The sequence below is a fragment of the Larus michahellis genome, chromosome 3 (genome assembly GCF_964199755.1).
Source record: "Larus michahellis chromosome 3, bLarMic1.1, whole genome shotgun sequence".
Taxonomy (NCBI): Eukaryota; Metazoa; Chordata; class Aves; order Charadriiformes; family Laridae; genus Larus; species Larus michahellis.
This window is the reverse complement of record NC_133898.1, coordinates 80,086,555-80,110,895: the sequence shown is the minus strand read 5'-3', so window position 1 is coordinate 80,110,895 and position 24,341 is coordinate 80,086,555. Positions and strand designations below refer to the sequence as shown.

General features: G+C 42.3%; 1 protein-coding gene across 6 annotated transcripts in view; it reads right to left on the bottom strand.

Annotated features, from left to right (window-relative positions):
- Window positions 1-24,341, bottom strand: part of FYN (FYN proto-oncogene, Src family tyrosine kinase) — a 139,757-nt gene that overhangs the window by 87,237 nt on the left and 28,179 nt on the right. The window contains exon 2 of one of the 6 annotated variants that reach the window (XM_074580926.1): window positions 1,455-1,565. The exons of the other annotated variants lie outside the window; for them this stretch is intronic. The gene's annotated coding sequence lies outside the window, so the exon portion shown is untranslated. The remainder of the gene's footprint in view (window positions 1-1,454; window positions 1,566-24,341) is intronic. 6 annotated transcript variants of the gene reach the window in all.

The following is a 24,341-nucleotide window of genomic DNA, read 5'->3' as shown; positions in this document are numbered from 1 at the left end:
AAGATCAGCATATGCTTGAACGCACAGCACAAAGGGAAGGAGAAGTCAGCTCTCCCCATTAAAACTGAGCCACAGGATTAAAAGGGACCTTGAATGACTATCTAGGCTGCTTCCCCGCTCAAGGCAGGATCAAATACACTTATGTTATTCTTTTTATTAGGCCACCTGACCCAGCTGGGGGAAAACAGATATGCTTTGGGGCTCTGAGTCCCTTCCTGCGCCTGAAACCTCACTCTTGAGTCACCCTGGTCCAGCCTGCAGCCATGCCGGTTGGCCTAATAAGAGATCCCTGCCTGAAAACCCTGTCTGCCTTGCATTGCCATGGTTACAACGCTGCTATTACCATGCACGTCGAGCCTATTTTTAAAAGCCTGCAATGACAGGAGGTGCTGGTTAAGGCCTTAATCTCAATAAGGTCTAAAATTCCTCCAATGAGTGCTTACTATTTGTACAACTGCTGCACTCTGAAAGCAAGAGAGAGGTGGTGAGCTGCCTCAGGCAGGGAGTCTGCATCACCTGCATCCCAGAAAAAAAAAAAGAAAAAGAAAAAAAAAAAAGAGTATTTTAAAGGAGATACCTAAAGGACAAGAAGAAAGTAGTCCTGCCAACATTAATGGGGTGGGTTAGGTCAGCAGAAAACACGTAACTACTTGTTAGAAAGCAAGTCGTGTGCCGGAGAGATGGTCATCATGGGTGGCCGGAGGAGAAAGACGCCCACTCGGAGCTGGATGACAGATGGGAAGCAGAGGGGGAGTGAGAGGCTTTGGTGATGAAGATGAGCACCTTGTGCTGAATAATGAAGAAACCAGTAGAGGAACACATAGGGGAGGTTACGCTGTTAAAAAATGAGGAAACGGGACAAGTTCCTTTTGCAAAGACATTCTGGACAGAGAGAATTAGAATTTGAAGAGGCCAGAGAAACGGATGTTGCAGTAATTCAAGACATCAAATGAGTGCTTAGATGTGAATTTCAGCCGCGTGGTGTGGACAGCACAGGGCATTTCTTAGGAGACATTGCACAGGAAGAATCTGCTGAACTCAGAGTAAAGACAGAGCGAACTGGGAGATGGACAGATTTTTGCCTGACTGAGGGACGCTGGCGTTGTCCATGGCAACAGAGGCAGGAGATAACGGGGAGAGCTGCAGGTGGAGGGAGGAAGGGATGTATCAATGGATATCTGTTTAGCCACGCTGAATGAGACTTCATGGCTTGGTATCCACAAAGAAGTGAAGAAAGACGAATTGAAGTTATAGCTTGGACAAGGGGAGAGAGGACTAGTCTTACGTACCAGTCTTAAGAATCATATATATGTATATCTACGTATCTATGATGATTTATATATATTTGTGTATAAATACATATTTACATATATACATGTATTAGTTCTGTCTGTAGGCAAAGGAATCTGAAATAATTATAGTCAGAAGAATAGGAGAAGAGAAAGAACACAAACCTGCACTCCCTGCCAAAACCAGAAGTATAAAAAGGTCCTTCCCCTTATTCCTTTTTCATAGCTTGACAGGTAACAAAGCATGGAGCAGCAAATTGCTTGCCTGTTAACTCCCTGGAAAGTTTAAGCAGACAAAAAAATATATTAAAAATTTTTGTTGTAGCCAGATTCCGCATCCTGCAGCTCAACAAATCCTTCCACGTTTGGGGGGCAGGAGTCCCACACACTCACACATTTGACGGGACATGCAAGGAGCTACTGGCCCGGTCAGCAGTCGCTTAGCTGATACAACACCCCTTACAATGCCGGGGACGTGTATTTTGGTCCAGTGATAGATGCGTGTGTAGCCATGTGTCAAATCCGCCAGCACGCTGAGCCCTGGAAACAAATGGCACTTTCAGAGCAGCGCATCTGGGTCACTGCCTGCTCTCGCTGTGCCTGTGAGGACCTTGGGGAAGAAGAGTGGAGTAGGGAGGAGCAGGCTGCAGATTTGAGGAGCTGGCAGGTCTTATCTAGGCCACTGGCCATAAACTGGATACCTTCACCCTGAACAAGAAAAGTGGATTTTCAGTTCTGTAAGGGTAAGACTTTTGCATCCCTAAGCGATGAGATGGCACTGGTTTATTTTCTTCCTATTCTCAGTTTTGCAGGTGTAATCAGGGTTATAAAAGCACATTCAACCTACCCCACCCCCAATAAATAGACTATAAATTGCTGAGAAATAACACACAAAAAGCACTCACAGGCTCCGCTTTTTAGTTCTGTAACTAGTTTGGACTCGCGCATTTAGGAAATGTCACATTTGATTTTGACCTAGAATCAAGTTCACTCCGCCTCGCTGAAACACAAGACGCGCCATTCATGCGGCGCCCGGAGCGCAGCCTCCAGCTGCAGAATGTGGGTTACCAGAAGCAGGAGACATCTGAGAAGGAGCATTCAGAGCAGCACGTGTGCCACTTGCAGCCGCGAATGCATTCGATTATGAACTCTGCAAAACGTATGAATGGTACGGGCTGATGATACAATCCCTGGAAGTACATATCCATAACAATCCTATGGAAAAAAAAAACAGGGATGCATACCTGAAAGCCACAGAGCCAGGACTTTTTTTGTGTATGCAAATAAGCTAGTTAATTTCCCCTCCAAAACCAATTTGCACAATCTGGGAGCTGTTGCAAGGGCCAGTTGTGAAGATTTCAACAGCAGACATCATCAGCAACAGCTAAGGAGCCATTAAATCAATAGTCACATTTTAAAACTAAACTCTACATGCCAAAAACGTCAAATTCGTTTCTCACACATATACTTTTACATCTAATGGCGAAGCGTCAACAGAATCTGGGTCTGTGACAGTCCCACAAAGCCACTGGCACTGCAGCTGGACAGCCTGTGCAGAAACCTACCTGACGCATCCAACACGCCCTCCTCTCCAAACACTGCAGTATCCACCATGGATGACAACCAGTTTATTTGCTCTGCTTCCTCTCACCATGTTACATACGTCCCCGTCCACTGCTTACTCCACTTCTAACCCACCAGCACAGACATACAGCTACAGCAAGTACTTTGAAGCACCTCACACACAAAAAAGGGAATTGTATTTGACCTTGCCATACATGTGTGTGGGTAGTGAAAACAGTACGGCCTCCGCCAGCAGACAGACGCATTTAAAAAAAGGACAGAAAGTAGGAGCGAGCATGCTTCCTCATAAACACGTGTGTTTTATCAACTGCCTGAACTCCAGTTCACTTCCCTTTTCCAGACAGACACCTCTGGGTCACATCTTTCAGCTGTGTTAAAATTTCAACAGCTCACTGGTTGCCATTTCATGCGAAGAGGGGGAAGGGATGGGGACTGAACATCAGATAGTCAGACACAGAAACGTGTTTAAACAGAAGCAGAAAATCTTCTCCAAAGGAGAGGGCTTCCAGTATCAGGAATATGTAAGAGGAAGAAAATAAAAAGCTGGAGTTCTGCAGAGTGACAGATGCGTGTCATACAGCTGGGACCATTTATGTCCACAGAGTTTCCACTGCACTAGCAGTAACTGAAGACTTTTTCCTCCTGGGCAAGCTCTTTCTCACTCTAGGATTCACAGTGGAGCAATTACAAGTTTCCTAAAAGCCCTGTGAAGCTTTCAAGGCTTGCAGTAGCTACAGCTTCTGACCCAGACCGACTGCAAGCATTAGCAGAGAGCAGGGTGGTCGAAAACATCGCAGCCTAGTTGAAGGTTTAAATACCGGTGAGCAGGGACTTCAGCAAGTTCTGCCCTATTTGCCTTAAGAACTTCCAATGATCCTTTTGCTATCAATGATGTAAAAAGTTAAAGCCGTAAGAGGTCCGTTTATGAAGGCTGACTGCCTCACTCCGTCAGCGGAGCAGCGTCACCCTGCAAGTGTCAGGCTTAGCGCTCATTTTGAGGGGGGAAGTGCCGGCATCCGAACAGGCACGTATGAAGTGACAAGGGCATGCACAGCATTTTGTAGGCTTGGAACAAACCCCTGCTTGTAGGATTCACTCAGTGAAAGAATTTATGTTAACAGAGCAAGCTATTTATAGAAAGTCTCCACAGAAATGAACTGTCTCTTGGTTCCTGTCCTCGTGAAATGCAGCTTTCTAACCAGAGAAACCCTCTCTTTACTCTAAAAGCATGGGCAAAGGGGCGCAAACGGGGAAAGGGAAGCTATTCGCCAACATACACCCTGCCACCTCTGGTTATACTGGAGATAAGGTGTCCCTGTGCTGTTGGCACAAAAGGTCACGCTCATGGTTTGAGCCCCTGTGCAGTCACACCGCTCTTCCCCAGCCCCGTTGGTGAAAGAGCTGCCCGTGCCACAGCCCATCGCTGGCAGCTCCGAGCTGCGCCCATCCTGCCAACAGACGCACATAATCGAGATGGACTGCTCTTCCCAGGCTCCTCAATCCACGTGTGTTTAATTACCAGCTCTTAGCCAACATTAAATCCCATATACCTAAGGAAGACTGCATTATCTTGAAACAGCAAAGGGACAAACCAGGAAGGAGAGATCCCGGCCTTGCCCCAGCCAGAACCCTTCAGAAGATCCCACACCAGAGCATGTTCACTTATCCTCACATTTCATACACGCTCTGAAATAAAAGTATACATACTTTAATCACGCACAGCCAGCCAGCTAGAAACCCACACCCCTGTATACACACCTCATCAGGTTCGCAAAATCATCGCACAAAATCTCACCTACTTGTTACAAATGACCCAGATCCACGGTCTGCTTACTATCCAAGCTTAATTAATTATTTCTGCAAGTTTGCTCAGACAAGAAGCTGAGCAAACTGCAGACAGACGACTTTTCTTAAGAAAACAGAAAGCTGTTTTAGAAAAAAATGAAACCAGCAGATTTGCTGTTTCGAAGTACAAAAAAGTAGACAAACAAATAAATCAGAAACTAAAACATGCACATGCAAACAGACAAACCAAATAAGAAATATTTCCACTTAGCTCTCCCTCTTTTCTGTTGCTTAATTATTTCCACAAATAAGATACAATTAATTCTCTACATACATATCTGGGAGAGTTGTGCTACTGGGCATTTAAATCTCGAGACCAGAGCTACTTGGGCTATAAACTGTACCACACTGTTCAGAGCTTACAGTTTAGATCTGACTAGTGGGGAAGAAAAACAACAAAAAAAAGATTTTTTGATCTACAAAAGGTTTTACTTTTCGGCAAAAGCTTTATTTCAGACTAAAATAACCTCACTTTTTCCAGCTGGGACCCTACATATCCTCACTGTCCCCTGCCCTTTCCAAACTCTAAACAAAACACAGGCTCTTGCTCCATACCCTTTCCCCCGCTAAATCTCATCCATCGACAGCTTTGCAATAAAATCCCTCAGAGATGGTTCCCGCATACTGCTTCTTTACAGTATCTCACACTGACACTCTTTGTTGGTTAAAAAAAGGCGTATCTTAAATCTACTGATTGCACCAATAAACCTAAATTAGACTAATGGGAACCCTGAACTGAAAATAAAGCTCTAAAAGCTATAGGGTATACATATATCATGAAATGTTATTAAACTATAAATCTGTTGATTACAGTCTTATTTTCTAAAGACAGAATTATCTTAAGCCAATTTGTTGCCCAACATAATAGCATTTGGTGTCTATAATAAAAATTAGATTATATCAGGGTAAGTTTGTTTATAATTTTAGATTAATAGAATTAAACACAGTAAAGTGTTCACATAGATGAAATAAGGAAACATGATATGTTTTCCTTTTATTTTCATGACATAATATCTGGTACTCTCCAAGTCATAAGCAAGCATCTTCCTTCACAGTATTTGAAATATTATTTGAAAAGAGCAATTTCTCCTTCGTATTCCACAAAGAATTAGATTAATCTGATATATGACATCAGTTATTTTAAAGGTGTAGATCCAATACAAATTGGGAGTGCTGATGAAGAAAAACCCTGAGCTGTTCCTATCCCTTAGATGCAGAGGCTGTTCTGCTGCAATTCCTCACTATCTCAGCTCAAATGATTTGCCTGTTGGTTACACTGCTCTGACTGCTGGGTCCTGGAAACATCGGCATTTAAGTCAGTCACTCCAAAATGTTTAGTTTTAAATTCTGAAACAGTGGTGGGTGAGCTGCGCAGGAGAGTGAGCATGAGCAGGAACTTCGGAGATTGGCTATTTGACACTGTTCCCCATAGAATTCTCATGGAAAAACTGGCTGCTTATGGCCTGGATGAGCATACCATCTGCTGGATCAAGCACTGGCTGGATGGGCGGTCCCAAAGAGTGGTGGTCAATGGAGATAAATCCAGCTGGCGGCCGGTCACAAGCGGTGTTCCTCAGGGCTCAGTGTTGGGACCATTTCTGTTTAACATCTTTATTGATGACCTTCATAAGGACATAGAGTGTATCACCAGTAAGTTTGCAGATGACACCAAGTTAAGCGGGAGTGTTGATCTGCATGAGGATAGGGAGGCTCTACAGATAGACTTGGATAGATTGGATCGATGGGCCAACGCTAATGGAATGAGCTTCAACAAGGCCAAGTTCCAGGTCCTGCACTTGGGCCACAACAACCCCATGCATCGCTACAGGCTTGGGGAAGTGTGGCTGGAGAGCTGCCTGGCAGAAAAGGACCTGGGGGTTCTAATTGACAAGCGGCTGAACATGAGCCAGCAGTGTGCCCAGGTGGCCAAGAAAGCCAATGGCATCCTGGCTTGTATTAGAAATAGTGAGACCGGCAGAAGGAGGGAGGTGATTGTCCCCCTATACTCAGCACTGGTGAGGCCACACCTTGAGTATTGTGTCCAGTTTTGGGCACCTCAATACGAGAGAGATATCGAGGTGCTGGAGCGAGTGCAGAGGAGGGCAACGAAGCTGGTGAAGGGCCTGGAGAATAAATCTTACGAGGAGCGATTGAAGGAGCTGGGACTGTTTAGTTTGAGGAAGAGGAGGCTGAGGGGAGACCTCATCACTCTCTACAACTACTTGAAAGGCCATTGTAGAGAGGTTGGTGCTGGCCTCTTCTCACAGGCAATTAGTGATAGAACAAGAGGGAATGGCTTCAAGCTGCAGCAGGGTAGGTTTAGGCTGGACATTAGGAAAAAATTCTTCACAGAAAGAGTGGTCAGACACTGGAATAGGCTGCCCAGGGAGGTGGTGGAGTCACCATCCCTGAATGTATTTGAGAGTCGTTTAGATGTGGTGTTAGGGGATATGGTGTAGGGGAGAACTTTGTAGAGTGGGGTTGATGGTTGGACTCGATGATCCCAAGGGTCTTTTCCAACCTAAATGATTCTATGATTCTAGGCCACCCCAGAAGACTTGTCCTCAATCACACTCCAGAGGGAAAAGTAGAGAGCACCCAAAGTTTTAAGACCCTTGCACTCAATATAAGCAGAAAGGTACACACACTAAAATGTAAGCTAAAATGTAAGTGATATATTCTTGGGCCATCTGACAACTCAAATTTGGAGTCCTTCAGACTCACAGATCATTGACTCAGACTTTGCACGAGCTTATTCATTGTTGACTGACCAAATCACAAACCTCTGCATGAAAAACATCGTGCAAGATTCTACGTGGCCTTTTCACCATCCCCATCTCCCCTTCCAGCAATGGCTGTGTGATATGGTTGTGCCTGTATCATATCTAGCTCTCAGTCATGGCTGCATTCCGATTCCTTCAGGAGGAAATGGATGACATTTGCTTTGCCTCAAGCCACAGTTTTGATGTATGGGCTGTTTGGGAGGGTTGGGAGGAGACGAAGCAATGGTGGTGAGCAGCCAAAGCTGCTTTTAAGCTCTTGCCCTGCCCTACGCAGCCCTTCCACTCAAACTGTTTCTTCACGGTTCCTGGAAGTCAACTGCAAAAATGAGAAAATTTTCCTTCTAGCAAGCAGTATTTTTAATTCTCTCTCTGTCCAGTGTGATAGGCAAGGAAGAAAAGCAAAGGGCGACCCCACTAGTTATTTATTTAGGTTTGCTGCAAATATTCAGAGGTCTCAGTAGCCCTGATACCCAAAAGGTAAACAGCAGTAGTGACGCACTCCAAGAAAGCATCCCCAAGCCTACTCCGAACAACAAAAATAACTACTGCCAGCACCAACTGTCATGTGTCAAACCTCAATGCTATTCTTGGAGCAGATGCAGGCTCAGGATTTTTTTTTTCTTTCCTTTTTTTTTTTAAGCAAAGTAATTTCAAAGTAATCCAACCAACACATGTAATGTGCGTGATGGTCTTGGCAGCCGCTAATTTTCTAAATGATAATTACTGGCAGTTTATCAGTCTTAACAGTTTGAGACAGGCAGTTTGACAATGTTAACGGACACTGCTGAACCAAAATACAGTTCCCACGGGCTCCCTCGTGTACATTTCTTCCTTCCTGCCGGTTGGAGAATTTCAAGTGCTCTGCTATGATCTGGCAAATCCTCAGATCACTGCCAGTGGGGCTCCATTACATCTCCATAGCTTATACCATTCAAAAAAAATTTCATTTTTACAATGTATTAATTGTACCCCCTCTGCCACATGGTTGCAAATAGCTCTGGCAAACAACTGCACCTCAATGAATAAAAAGTTTGTTTGACCAAAGAGTAATTGGAGTTGCTTGGCACTGAAGATGAATACAGCAATGCTCCAGCTGACACATCTTGCACAGATAGTCCTACCGGGTCTCCCATACTTATTGTACACACAAAACACAGCAAATAACTTTTCTTGGAGCTTCGGACGTAAAAGAGTGAGGTTTCTGGGCAAACTGAAATATTAGCCTCTCTAGACTCTGAATGACTGAATTTATCTGCTAGCCCTTTACATTCAGTAAGCCACAACAAAGTGCCTTCACAGATGAACTTTGACAAGTTCTATTATTTTCCTCTACCACGTGCAGAATTTTTATTAAACACATCCATAGTCACAAAATAAACTGTCATTAAATGAATACCAGCAAGAAAAAAAGATAGCTTTTATACTCTTTTTTTTCCTTTAAACATGAAACCTGATCTTCCGCATCACATTAAAAAGCTGTAACTCTATACTTGGGTGAGTTGAACAAGTTAAATCGCAGGTCTCTGGAATGTCAGAGTGCCATACCCACTTTCAGACAAACTTTAGTTTGGCTGCTCCTGTAAAGCCCACTTCATGCTGTTCTGTGTCCACATGATGCAAATAATCATCAGCTATGTGTGGTTTTCCCCTCTTGCAGGTTTTTACACCTTCCGTCTCTTAGAGTTTCTAACAATAATCTCTCTGTGCTAGCAATTTCAAAGTTTCTGCCACAGAGGAAAAATGTGCTTTTTGTCCTTATTCTGCATCCAGAACTCACATTCTCATTGCCAAGGATTTTATGGAGTAGGATCTTCAGAGACGCAAAGCCAGATGCTTTACATCAAAAGGACCAACACCACTAAGGACTCCTAGTGCGGAAGCTTTGCATTTTTCTGATCATCCTTCCTGCCAACATCAATGGGAAAATTCCCACTCATTTCTATAGGAGCAGGCTCCAGCAGACAGGGGAAAAAAAAACACAAAGCACGTACAGCTGCTTCCTACTGTCAGTAAAATGGAAGAGGTTCCTTTTTAGGGGATAGCAAAATCCATCAGAAAGGCTGCATTCAGAAAATCACAACTATTTTCTTCTAACATAAACTACAACACCTTAGTGAAAATATAGTGCAGGCCTTTGGAAAGGTAAAAGGTGAAACCTTTTCGTTTGAAAACCTCAGACACGAACTGCAACCTTTCATTTCACCTTATCGCTACCGTGGTAGTCTGAATCCTAACGCAAAGGAAACTTTTGAAAGAGAAAGAAAACGATCCAAAAGCCCGGAACAAAAGCAAACCCCAGCATGTACCAGAAAAGTAACCCTGGGTGTTGCTCCAGATGACTCTCTTGATTGCCACTCTGCCAGGGATGCTGCTCTCCAGCTCTGAAGCCAGAGAGCATCCGTAGCGAGTCCATGCCCAGCTGGGGAAAACTCCTCGTCCATTACCACCATTGCTCACAGCAAGGCTGACGTGTGAGGTGACAGTGGGACCTGTGGTCCCTTGCACGCCCCCGGGGCAGGACCAGGGGCTCTCAGCAGGGACCGCAGGCACATAGCCCAGCCTCAGTCCCTTCTGCCTGCCTGACAGCTCTTGCTGTCTGTGGTCTTCAGAGGGGAGAGACTCAGTTTGCCTGAGGGATGCTCAGAAAAAGCATGCAAAGCATCACCTTTGTCTAGATTTTTATTTATCGATTGATTTTTCTCACAGATACCAACATTATTATGAAACTAAGTGCCCCCCCGTGAGTCAGAACATTTTCGATATTGAAAAGAATACATTTAAAAAAAAAAAAAAAAAGGACGATTTTTTTGGCCATCCCCTTCCTTTTCCAACATTTCAGTAGAAACATTAGTTACAAAAACCCAGGCAGTGGGAGAGGAACTAAAGAGGACACACACTGAAGGCAGGCCGATAGTGGATCAAACATTCACCCCTGTGTAGGAACCTCAGAAGAATCTTAAACTGTGGAGAGAGAGGACTGGAGTAAAAACCTACGAACGGGCAGAAAGAAGGTGAAGGAAAAGGAATTTCGGTTTAAGTCAAGGGCAGGTGATGTTGCCCAGTTACTGGAGGGAACCCAGGACAGTGAAGAAGGGGAGGGGTGGGTGCGGGGGGGATGTATCGCCACAAAAAAATCCCCACCAACACTCCTCCCTTGCACAGCAACACAAACAGCTTACCATTGGTAGTATCTGATCTACAAGTGGTTCAGCAGAGATCTGCACAACGCTCCCCTGGTGGGGACCAGGGCAGGGAGGCACCGCTGGCAGCAGGTGTGAAAACCAGCAGGTTAAAAATGTTCATGGGTTCTGGAAATACTGAAGCCCATCTCTTCTCGGGGAGATGTGGTGGGACTTTTTACAGAGTCCCTCCAGCGCTGCAGACCTCATAACTAAGACTCCACCAGCCACATCTTAGGATGTCAGCGTGCACATGCATGTGCCCTGAATGGTTACAAAGCAGAACCTCACCAGCAAGAGATACCCAGACTCTGGTCAGGCAATATGGGAAGGCAGAGCCCCTGTAGGTTGGTACGAGTGCTTTGACAAGCAATTGCTTATAGGTGAACTTATAGCATCATTTATTTCATGCCACCGTTTTCTTCCAGGTAGGTACTCATTCCCGCTATGAAACCGCTACTCGCTTTTTCAAAGGAGTACGTGGTTTCTGAGGAGGGAGCAAGCAGCTAGCACATCCCCCTGGACTACATCCCTCTGGACTACATCCCTCTGATATGCAGAAGAATAGTTTGTAGCTTTCTCAGCTGTGACAAGCTGTGAAGATGAACATAGCTACTGTTGTTAAAAGATTTAGGGACAAATCCAAAAAAAAAGGTGTTTAGGAATCTGGCTTTTAAATCTTATTCAATGTAGGTTTAAATCCTTAAGCACCTCTTTGGCCTTAGCCCTACAACTTTAACAGGGAAGCCCCAAAACATTTTGAGTAATCACGTGTTCTTTCAACTTTGCATTCTTACTTCCATGAAAGAGAATGTTGCAAAATAACTAGATTATGCTTCTTATTTAAATAAAAAATGAGAAAGTCTGTGTTATGCACAAGTGACTGAAAAAGGAGTTTAAATATTTGGCATTTGTAGTTCTGAAGGTAATCTGCATCAGAAACACTCATCCAGACAGCTAAACACAATTGCAAGCAGCCATGAGATTTATACATGCATGTAAAACACAGAAGCTTTCATTATTTGTAACCTGATTGAGATGGGTGACCATGCAACTCTCAGCCTGTGAAACATCTGTGTCTGTCTGCTTTCTCTTTCCCTTTGAGCTCACCCCCTTCCAGTTCTCAGTAGCTGTGATTAGTCATGTGTGCTTGGGAGACGAAGATCACTTAGTAGCACAGCAAGGTCAGTGGGTCCATATGCTATTTATTTCTATGGTCGCTCTACAGATTCCTCAATGCACCCAAAAATAACATCCTCTGGACCTCACTATGTTCAGCAGAGCACCCAAAACAAAGTTGGGTAGTACTTGAATAGGCTTCTGCAACTAATGGGGGTGGCAACTCACTAAACAACACCACCTGTTTTGAAGTGGGGAATTTAGGTGCTAATGATCGCCTGAGCATGGTGCTGGAGACAGAGGAACAGCAGTTATTAGTTACCTTTCACTGATAAAGAAAAAGAAATTAAGGTTCCTTCCTTGCAAGTGTAGAAACCTTGACAAACCCTTAGGGACCAACAATTCTTTAGGAGAAAAAGGGAGAGGAGAGGAACAAACTGTTCAATCCATTACCCTTCCAGATGCTATGCGGTATCTGAGATGCCAATTCCCCCAGCCATGTGTTTGTAGGATAGAGGAAGAGGGAGAATAACCCAGGGCTCACCACAGGCACTAACAACTTTAGCTTCGCAATGTTTTCTTGCCTGTAATTTAGTATGTTGAGCCAGATATCTCACGAAAGAAAAGAGCTTCCAGTTTCAAAAGCCTCACTGGAGTGCTGTTTCATGGGAGATTTCTATTGACACCGAGATCCCACTGAAAGCACCTGAGCATCTCCTTGTTCCTAACAGAAAATGGTGTCCCAAAAAGGAAAATATTCCATTAAATATCAAAGGAATCTTGTAGTCCACATGTTTGCCCAGCTCTCAAGACCAATATTGGAAAAGGGCAAATAATTTGTGATTTCATACGTGTGCTTTTCCTCAGACACATATGATAATAAAAACTCAAGGCTTCAGCCTACCTATAAGGCTACATGGGAGAATTAAAACAACAACAACAAAAAAAACCCAAACCCCAAACTATTCACTGTGTATATCCTGGGGAAACAGCACTTGCACAATTTAAAATTGCTTATATAAAGCTTCCTCAAAGCCTCAAATGGAAAAGTTATTAATATCTCCTACTCCTAATAAAATCCCACTTAAGAAGTTGCTATGAAATGATTCTATTCCATGCTAGAAAAGCATACCCAGTCTGTGAAGCACCCTGAGGTCTATGCAAATAGGAACTGAATATTATACAAAACAGCTCTAAAACACTAAACAAAGTAAGTTTCTATATGAAAATAATAAGTTTCATTTTTAAAAAAGTGATTAGTTACCCCAGGCATACAACTTGGCATTTGGATGAGGCTGGATTTTTCCAGGCAGTTTTCTCAAATAGCCCCAAGAAGCACAGGTCATTTTGTGACGGCAGCACCTTTGGGTGCCCCATAAACAGCTAGAGATAATCATAAGCATCCTTATTTCTTAGGAAGCCTGATGCAGAAAAAGGTAGTTGGAGAACAACCTAAAAATCTTAAAAGCTCATCTGAATGTCGTACAAGACACACATTTGTACAATCAGAGTAAGAATCTAATGTGCGCTCAGATTAGTCATATGCTGAATGTGCCCAGGCTGGCTTGCCTTGTGGTGCATATCTCAAATATGGGACAGTGATCTGTGCTGCCAAGGCACTGCCCACCAAACGGCTCTCCTCCTGCACACCTGAGCAGCAGGTTCTTGAGCAGCACCGCAAAAGGCACCGCTGCACCAAAGGACAGCCAAAGACTTGAAGCAATTACCTCTTTTTCCTCGAGGCCACACGATTCTCAAGATAGCTGCTGTTATTGCACCATCAATTGTAAGCTCCTACGCAGGAGGTTAATGGCAGCTAACTCCCTTCACGCTTAGTGGCAAGAACCGTTTCACAGACACAGATAATCTTTTCTACCAGTTTCCTTTTACAGTTTAAAAAAACCCAAAAACAAATCAGTAGGCAGTATTAACTCCTATCTGCAGATTTGTCTTCACACAGCTCTGCCTATAAACAGTCTCCTAATTCTCTTCAGCAATCAAATTTTGTTTCTAGTTAGGAGTTGCTGCTCTCAGCTCCATCATCTCTTGCTCTGCAGTCACTCAAGAAGCAGCAAGATAGAGATATATGATTAATTCAGATACTGACCATGTGCCATGAGATCAGAGCTTTTATGCCAGTGCGTCCTCTTCACTTCTACCCACTTCAAGTCCACCATTACATGTAGTTACCATGACTTACTCAACAGTCAGTAGTAGAGCTGTGTGTAGGATGGCAACTCTATAGAAATGATCTCTGACACGCTTCGCTTTTTCCCCAGTAAAGTGAACACAGGCAGTTTCTTTGGAACATTTGTTCATGGATTGCACAGGGGACATTGCAACACAAGTCAGCTTTAGCATTTTCTACGGGAAACAAGTCATCTGCAACTGGAAAGTCACATGTTTACGTCTGAAATAGTGATACACTTATGCCAACAGATAGCCAAGAGGCAACTCTGCACAAGCGATACTGTGTGGGAAGGAGATAGTTTTGTGTAAGGGTGACAGAGTCACACCTCATAGACCAGTCTCCCACTTGAGCACAGAAGAGTTACAGTGAACACTACCACGCAGGAAGGAGCATCTTTAAGGATGAGTACATATTACCCAGAATATTACTATTTCAGCACATTAGCTGGACTTCACAGGGCTGAGCATATCGATGTCGGCTTCAAACAGTCAATATAGGCTCATGCAAAACCATGTTCACCACCACTTCTACTAAACCATGTGATGACACAGTATTATTTCCAGGTAGGGATAAGACCTTGGTTACTGTAACAACTCCGCGTCCAGCTTTTGCTAAGGTAGTTGATCAGCATCCCATAGAACTTCAAGTTCATCAGAACTTGGCTAGATTATTAACAGATTCATATAATACAAGCTGCAGAGTCATTTATTTTCAAGATGGAAAATACACAAGGAATCCTCTCATAAATAAAGTTTTCGGTGTTTGGTTTTTTGGGGTTTGTTTTTTATTTTTTTTTTTTTTTACTTATTATGGGATACTGATCTCTAAGTCTTTATGCAACTTTTATTATACTTAATAGTATTCAAGTAAATGGAAAAGGGCATTCATGATTGAATGTTTTAAGGAAATAACATATCAGGATGTGTAGGACTGTCAACGTCAGAGCAAAGAACAGTGGCAAAGTTGGGCTAGCTTTACATTTACTTCCTTTTTCCTAGCTCCAAATGAGTCTAGGAAACGGGAGACTTGTAGAATCGTCTTTGGCTGCTAATTCATGCAGGAATGAAAATGGAATGCTATCTGGGAAAAGAAAAAACCCCAACCAGCTGTAGTTCTTTTGGATCATGGAAAGCACAAAACATGAGAAAAAATGCTAATTCTCGATAAACACAAACAACATGACACTCTGCATTACAGTGAACTTTAGGGAAAGGACAGTCAGAATTCACTTTTAAAAGACCAAACTCCTAATTCATCGATAACACTAGATCTATCAGAAAGTAGTATATAGCTATGATTCTGCATGGTTTATCTATTTGAAAGAATTAGCTCTCTGAAGTATTGCTTTCATTGAAACAGTTTTCATTGCAAAGATTTTCCTGACTTCGCAATCTGAGGTATTGGGAGACTGTGTCAGTAATTCAAATACAAGAATCAGGCCTTCCTTATACCAGCTGTCCAAAAGGATTTGGGAAAGTGATACTTCCTTTTTTGCCAAATATCCAATAATACAGAGCAGACATGCAGAAGTACAAGTATTTTGTACAGAGTACAAGGATGAAAGCGAAACAGGAAAGGAAGAACAGAAAAGCAGACAGATCTGAGATTCAAGAGAGCTCTCCAAAGAAAGCTAGTTTTTACGGCACATAGGCTGAAGAAGTTACCTCTTTTGGTTTGCATTGCAGTAGCACAATAAGGCCTGACATACTGAATTCACAATCTCAATTCAGTCAGGATGAAGGTGACACGTTCCTTTGCTCTTTGGCTAGCATGAGAAAGGAGAGATGCAGAAGGAACAGTCGCATTCCCTGAGCTGAGATGAGGGGACGTGACTGCCTCGAGAGTGATGCTGTTGTGCTCCAGAGAAGTTACATCAGCCATCTCTGAGGTTGCCACTTATTTAGGAGCTCTTAAGTGAGATTAGAAGTCACAGGGGAAAGGAAATAGACACCTTTCATCCCCAAAACTGACAGGATTTGGAGGTTTCTTAGTGAAAATAACCTCACCATCACTTTGCCAAATTATCTAGAAAAGGAATTAAAACCATTAACGTCAACAGCATGGTATCTGGAATTAGAAACATAGACCTGTCCGGTTCTCAGGCCTTAAAGTCTTAATTCAAACAACTTCAGGCAGAATCTTTTGTGCATCTCTCCTAGGAGCCATTATAATGAAGTCAGTGACTACGAGAAAGTAGATGATGAAATCATTAATACATTATGTATAAACACATACACATGAATTCCTTGGAAATAAATCTCAACTTTTGAACCAAATAAGGATGAGAAATTATGCTAACAGGTATAGAAAAAGTTCATCTGGACTGAGATAATTTCTATTTGTCTTGATCCATAAGTAATTAAGAGATATGTTCAACTGAGCAGATGCCCTTGACAGAATTTTATTTCACGTATTCCTCACTGCGATGTATAATGGGGCAAAACCAAAGAGAAGCTATGGCTGAAGGGAAGCACAATCCCTCCAGCTACTTCATGATGCTGCGTTTTCCCTCTGGACCAGGACCAGGCATGCCAGGCTCAGTAGGCAGGTGGGCCGGTCAGCCATGGGGTCCCAGACCCAAAGGTACTCACTGCTCTGCTGAGGTTCCTGGAGCTTGTGACATGGAACGGGATAGGGTTTCTACTGTGGGAAGAACCTCATGCACAAAACTTCATGAATTGGAGACCTAATTGGTTAAGACCGATATCCTTCAATGTGCAAACAAGAAGCTGCAAACTAGGAAAATACTCTGATCACCTTATGGGCAGGGCTACCAGCTCAGCACAAAATTTACCATGTTGTAAAACCGTAGGTTGCCCACTAGAGGTATTCGATCTATGGTCATCAACTTATTCCACTCCTGATACTAATCTTTTCCAAAGTGATAATGAGGGAAAGAAATACTTCCAGGGTAGTAGGTAGTTTTTGTGTTTGTCCATAAAAAATGCCTATGGGGTTATTCTGTTTACTTTTTAGGCTACATACGACGCCTTAGCATTCAAATGGATACACCTTCTCTGTATAGCTTTAGTTTGGTGCATCGATAGAGACAGAAGGTTTCTATCTTACATGCACTGCTTAGCCGAGCTGTCACACAAAGCAAGCTGTGTAGCAGGAATGACTAATGAATAAATCTCAAAAAACAGGGATATAAAAGGATGTTTACAGATTTCCACATGGATGTGGACTATTATGAAGCTATAACTTCCTATCTATTGAGTGTTTACTAGAAAGGCTGAGAATTAAGATAGAGTCTTTTGTGGACAGGAAATGATCCAAGGAAAATTAAACAGATACAGCAATTCACCGTCAAAATGGGAGGAAACACTTTAACCACTAAATAACCAAATGCTTATGCAGTTCTAGAATACTATTTAAAATTAGGAATAAAGATTTCTCTTTGTCAGGCACTTCCTCGAGACCTTATATGAGATTTTATATAGCCCTCCTTTACTTGATCAGATGGCTATAAGCTCCAGTGTGAGTTTGACAGATTAACAACTGTAGTATTAGATTCATGTTTAATTAAACACAAAAAAACACGTGATGTGATATATATGTTTTAAAAACCTATTCATTTTAAGCATGATTGATGAGATATCCAGAGACACATCCGGACTTCAAAAAAAAAAAAAAGCATTACACACCCATACATGAACAGAGAACTTGCGGGAAATAATATGCAGTAATATTTCAACCCTAGGCTCACACCTAATGGTCAAAACACCGCTTAATTTTTTCCTGTAAAAATTTCATGAAGTTACTTTAATATAAACAGACACCGCTGAGCTTGGGGAAGAAAGATATAATCCAGCAAAATTATATCTTTAACATTTCAATATCTGTTTTATTACAATCTAATCTAGATTTTCAAAGTGCAGAATTATATGCTATGTATGGCAATTTTAATCTAAATTCCACAGGAAAGGCACTTCCCATCTGCAGCCGAGCTCTCAGTACACACCCAAAGGCTTCACTCGAAATCTGCTCTTCAGCAGCCAGCGATAGCACTGCACATGTAGCCATGCACACAGCAAACACAAAGAGCTGTTAACTATTCATGGTAAAGAGCACATGTAAAGGGACTGAAAATGGTTACACGCAGCCATAGGTGCACTGCTTTTACAGCAGTACCCTGAAAGAATACCACAGAAGGACCTTTTCGTCAAAGAAATTGCACTGTAAATGCCTGGTTCAAGTCCCACTGATGTCAATTTAAGGTCTTCCCATTAACTTCAGTAAGCTCCCCATCAATTTCCAGATTTTTGTTGTTAGAAAGACTTAAAATAGGATGGCAAAGAATCTCATCTCATCTTATAGCTGAGGCTGGCAGCTTATCACCCTGCAACATATAACGGCCTGTACCAAATTTTACGTCGTCACAGGAGGGTTTATAGCCCCCCTCAGTGCTGTGAAGGAAGCTTCACGTGGAAGTTGAGTATCACTGGTTCTGAACTGGATACAGGGCAGTTGTTAATGGTGCTGCTTTGATTTCCAGCTCCTGTGTTACGTTCAGACAAGCATAAGTTCATCATATGTATATGTTACCCGACAAATTTTATCCAAATTACTAAACTGCAAAATGATTTAAAAATGTGGTAGCAAAATTATTTTTCATTAACAATTACTTAACAGGACATCAGAATGTTCTGTGGAAAGAAAAAAAGGAATAGGTTTAATTCTCCTTCTCATTTCTGTCCTTCCTCTCACCACTTCAGATCCAAGTAGTGTTAAGTTTTTGGCTTCCTCACCACAACAAAGCTGAGACTCCTCTATGTTTTCACCAAGATAAATGTCAGCTTGACACATTATCAAGGAATGAAATTTGTGCTATCTATTTATATTCAGAAAGGCAATAAAAAAATAAAATTGAGTTTTGATCTTAGATTACTGCCATTGCGAAACAGTGAAAAAACAAACAAAACCAAGTGTCTGGTTACTTATGGGCTATTTTAAAGTGGGCTCAGTCTTAAAGTTACACATCCAGCATGGCCAGAGACCAACAAAAAGTGGCAGCTCAAGAGAAGAGAGTGATTAGATCCTGAATCCACATATTATAACTGGTGATAGATGCAAGTTTACCTAGAAGTTTCAAATGTCATCGCCATTTGGAATTGAACTGAACACGCATACAAAGAAAACTACAGTCCTTACCCTGATTAATTGGGAAACATTGTTTACTATGAGGGAAGAATATGGCCCCCTTCAAACCAACCATCCATCCTAAAATGCAGATTGGACCAACACGGCTACATGGAAAACGTTTAACACAGATTTGTTTGTAGACGGAAACATGATCTGTGCAGCCTAAATTTCATGAACCTTGGGCCACTTTACGATCCCAAATGCTACGTAATAACTTGTGGTAGCTTGTGAACTTCTACTAGAAGGTGCATATTGTGTGTTAGCTATCCACAAGCACACTTTTATCCTGCATTATAGTTGCAGGAGAGTATGGAGTTACCCAAGGCAAAAAGCTGAGCATTTCACACAGCAGTTGCTGCTCAGAAACCCACAAGCTGCATGCATGCACCCCAACTTACCCCATACTGGCTTGTTCCCTCTTAATGCCTTGTTTCTCTTAGGTAGATAGTGCTCCCAACACTCATTTAAGTGGATAGTGCTCCCAACACTCATTTAATGGGGGCTATAGTAAATAAAGATAGTGCTGAAATCACCTTTAAAAAAAACTTTTGCAAGCAGTTTTTTACTTGCACACATCCACTGATGGCAAGTGTCTTAGAACTTAATTTCCCAGTTGGAAGCAACCAAAAGGACGAAACTGTACTCATTAGAATACACAGAAAGAAAGCAATAACCAAAAGTTCATGCATGCTTATCAGAAAATTTTGAATTGCTCTTCTTCTTGCTGGTCAAATTTAAAAATAAAATTATATCAACTCATTAGAACTAAGATTCAGAAACCAACCATTTAAAAGTATTTTAAAGGCTAAAAATAAGGTTTTAGACTAATATAAAATATTTTTAAACAAAATAGAGAAACCAAAAATGAAAAAAAAAAATCCCATAGGCTTTAATTAAACCCCTTAAGTGCTAATTTCTAAAATAAAATAGAAAACCATCTGGAAGCATTACTAAACATATTGCTAAATTAAAATTTACACGTCAACAACATAAAGGTAATCTCCAGTGCCATTCACACCCAAAAAGAAACAAATCAAATCCATCCACTAAGAAACTGCTATACGCAACAGTTTTTGCTCTTGAAAAACTTACAAATGCTTCTGCCGTGCAAAAATGGGGCAATCTATCAGTCGTCTTGTCAAAGGAAATGCCTCCGAAGTTGTGGCGTTTTGTGTGCGTGCAGCCTGCGAGGCTCAGCTTAGGTTGCAGACTATCAAGATTGCATTCCCAGGCATAAAGAGAAAAGTAGGAAAGCAACCTAAAACAGCGAACTAATAGAGGTCAAATTCAATTAAGAGAAATCCTGGCTTGTGCAATGAAATCTCATCAAGCCCCCAGAAGACATTCCTATGCTTCCACTGACTGGTGAAGAGGTAAACAGAAAGTTAAATTTGTTTTGTCCAAATCTAGCTCTGATTAGTGCTACTGAAACACGCACAATAAATTACTAAATTGCTTCAGTAGCCAAGATGATTCTAGCTTTCTTACGGCTGCCAGTGACATATGTAGTGGAAGCAGAGACCTTCAGCAAATACTTGAGTTTGGTGGAAAACACTGTTTCCCTTTTATCAAAGCCACACAAATTTGGTCTGAATAAATTCACGGGAGGAGGAGGGGAAGAAGGCGATGCTGACACAGAGATGCTGACTGGGAGGAAGACTGGAAGCTGAGCTCCCTGTCTCACTGCCCCATGTCCTAAAGCGAACCACTAGATAAAAGGAGACAATTCCGACGAAGAGGCAAACACTTGCTGGAATTAAGCTCTTGATTTCATTTCCCAGGACTTGAGAGTCCTGAGGAATCTCAAAAATACAGACTGATGAGACCAGGATAGCGAATAAAGCCTTACAAGAACATTGGGGGGGGTGGTGGGGGGGCGCGAGGGCAGAGCGCTTTCTCCAACATCAGGCACCACACTAGACAGCCACATCTCTTGTTTCATTTTACAAACTAGTCATGAGCATTGCACTAGCATTTCCCTTCACAACTGCCGAGTTTAAACTCTGAATCCACCCTGCTGCTGCTGCCGCTGCCACCACAAGCTCCACCAGCACTTTGCACCTTGTGCAGGGGTGTGTGGGAGCTTCCCCTCCACGAGATATCAATCCAAGCTCACGATGTTATTTAACCACAAATTTTGTCTCTTCTGCCCAGTTGGCTTCCCAAGAGTTACTATGTTTAAGACCACTGACAGAAGAGAGGGAGCAGGGGCTTATTCACCCATCTGTTTCAACGTGGCTGCCCCAGCCTTACCCTGATCTGTCATGTCAGAAGATCACACTCTCTCCCCTCCTTCCAGCTCGTCACACCCTCTGCAGAGGAAGAGGAGAAGAAGGAGCCTCTTCCGTGGCTCTGACCACATGCCTCAGCACCAGCTTAGCCAAGCCATAACCACTCGCCTCATTTTAACAGGGTAAAAATCAAAGAGCCAGCCCAAGGGAAGACCCGACAACACCAAAGAGTACGTGAGCAAGCATATCGCTGCAATCTCCCTAACAATTAGAAACTGAAGTGTCAGAACACAGACATTATTCAGGCACCACAAATACTACAAAATCCAGTGATGAAAAATTCTGAAATAAGCTGTCTGCGGCAACATAGTTATTGTAATACTGGTTTCCGTATTATAAACCATAATGATACTTGTTTATAAAGTCTTCTGTTTCAAAAGTTTAAAGCGGTAGGTTTACACAAAATTTTCTTTCAGAAAGTGGAAGTCTGGCAATTCTGACCTGATTTTGCCATTTATGCGATGGCTGCAGCACTGAATATTCTGATGAAAGGAATCTCAGCTGAAGCCTATACTCTCTCATTTCTACTTCTTAGAGCTTATTCTGCCGCACTTCAGAGAGCTCCAAGACATCACTGTGTCTCTGTCCTATAAGATACGGTACAGATACAGCTGCTTCTCGGGATTTCAAAAATAATTAAGGCAAGATACAACAAAGGAAGTATGGAAGAAAGAAAAATGTGACAGAAGCAACACAAGTCTCTTGCAAACGAATGCATGCACATTCAGGTCTGTTAAAAGGTGTATCTTTTTCCATGTTATATCTTTATCTTACCTACAAAGCTAATTTGATGGAATAACCCTGGGGCTCTTTTATCCCAAGAAAGTAAGGTGGCCAAAGTGTATCCAATTTGCTACATTTCAACACCCTCCCAAAATTCTAAAAAATGTGGGACGAATAAGGTCTGATTAAAATTAAATAAAATTCTGTGGTTTTGCTGAAAGATTTATATTTGACAGGATTAAGTTTACAAGCCCTATTTTCGTTCTTAGTGGCAGTTCAGAAGCTTCCCTGGTTATATTAACAAAAATGCTACCAAACAAAAAACCAGCAGCAGCAAACCCAACCAAATAAAAAAGAAAGGGAAGGAGGATTACTTCACTGTAGGAGGAGCTGCCCCGACTTCCTGGAAATCTAAAACCAGCTGTAGTCTGTGTACAGCAGCCAAAGAGGGCTCTGATGGAGAGGTCTCACCCATCCTGCATATCGCTGCTTTAACCTACCCAGCAGGTGGTTAAGAAGTGCCTTCAGCCCGAGACACCCAGAAGGGTGGAGGGATATAGTAATAGGAACATTTAGGCATGGAAATCAAGTATCACACATCACACTCTTGCAGGCAGAGGTTGCTTCTCCCCCAGTACACCAGCACTCCTCAACGAGGTGAGCTCCAGGACCTCTGCACACTTGTTTGCTACCCAGGTCCCAGCGAGCTGCAACTGGGCAATGTCACTTCAGACAGCACAACACTGAAAGGGAAATCCACAAACAGTCCCCTTCCCGCCATGACACACTTACAAGATAAAGCCACTTCTTACAGGAATTGCCTGTAAGTCCCGTAAAGGAGCTGACAGGGGTATGACAGATGACTGTCATCAACCCCATAGTCTTCTCCCCCAAAGCAGAATGTTACTTCTTAAGCACTTAAGTAATCACAAACAGAAAGCAACAAGGGTAATGTTAGGCTGAAGATGGCATAATTCCTGCACAGATACCATACTAATGATTAAATATATTAACATAAACATGTATTATTTATGGGTGAAACGCATAACTTATTGCTGCTACCATCTAGAGTATTTACAGTTTCCAGAGTGAGGGAAATGCTCATGAAGCACAAGTAGTTTGTCATTTTATCAACAGCTCTCAAACCTCCAAAAATACTTTTTAACTACATCCATAAAAATTACAGGCCACAGCCATGTTTGCCTTGTGATTACTTGAAAGCTAAATAAATCTTCTCTTTGAAGCAGAAACAATGTTTTTGAAGTTTTTACCAAGTTTTTGGCCACAGATTTTATATATAACAGCACAGATTTAAAACTTATTATACCCCGACCAGGATCATTTTTGGAAACACTCTGCTTGCCTCTTGGATGGGTTTCTGTTTGATTCAATCACAGTAATTGTACACCTCTCATAGTACTCAGAACAAGTCAGGAAAACAAAGAATATTACAGAAGTTTCCATTTATAGATGACTGGGCTGCAGTTTAGTGATCTTGCAACCATGAGTGGGAGAAGTCATTATCTTCTTTTCAATATCACATGGCAAAAGCAATTAGAAACAGCCTCAAATTACATGAATTCTCTTTTCCTGATTTAATATATGTGTGTATGTATATATATCCTCTTATCTTAAGCCTTTACATAACCATTGAGTCCCCAGTCTGAAAAACTGATACTACATTTACATCTTCGGTCCCATCTTTGCAATCAGAGATTTCATTAACTGCATATAACAAAACTGTGTTTTGTTTGGAAAAATTACTTCTGGACCACATCAAAACACCAAGGCACAGAATAGCACCCCCTTCAGAAAAGCCCATGTAAAGAGATGGCACTTGACAACATCTGCCACCTGCAGAACCATCCAGGCAGGTTAGCTGCTGGTGAAGTGAACATGGGACATAACTTGTCTCATCTCTTGAACAGGGGCTCAAACTCAGGAAGAAGAGGCATTATGGAAATTAAGCCACAGCAGAAGGAACAAGTTTTCCTATAAGCTAGCAGCCTCTTGAAGTCACCATCATAAGAAGTCAGTGGGCCAGAAACCATAGAATCATAGAATGGTTTGAGTTGGAAAGGATCTTAAAGATCATCTAGTTCCAACCCCCTGCCATGGGCAGGGACACCTCCCACTAAAGCGGGTCCAAGCCCCATCCAACCTGGCGTTGAATACCTCTCCAGGGATGGGGC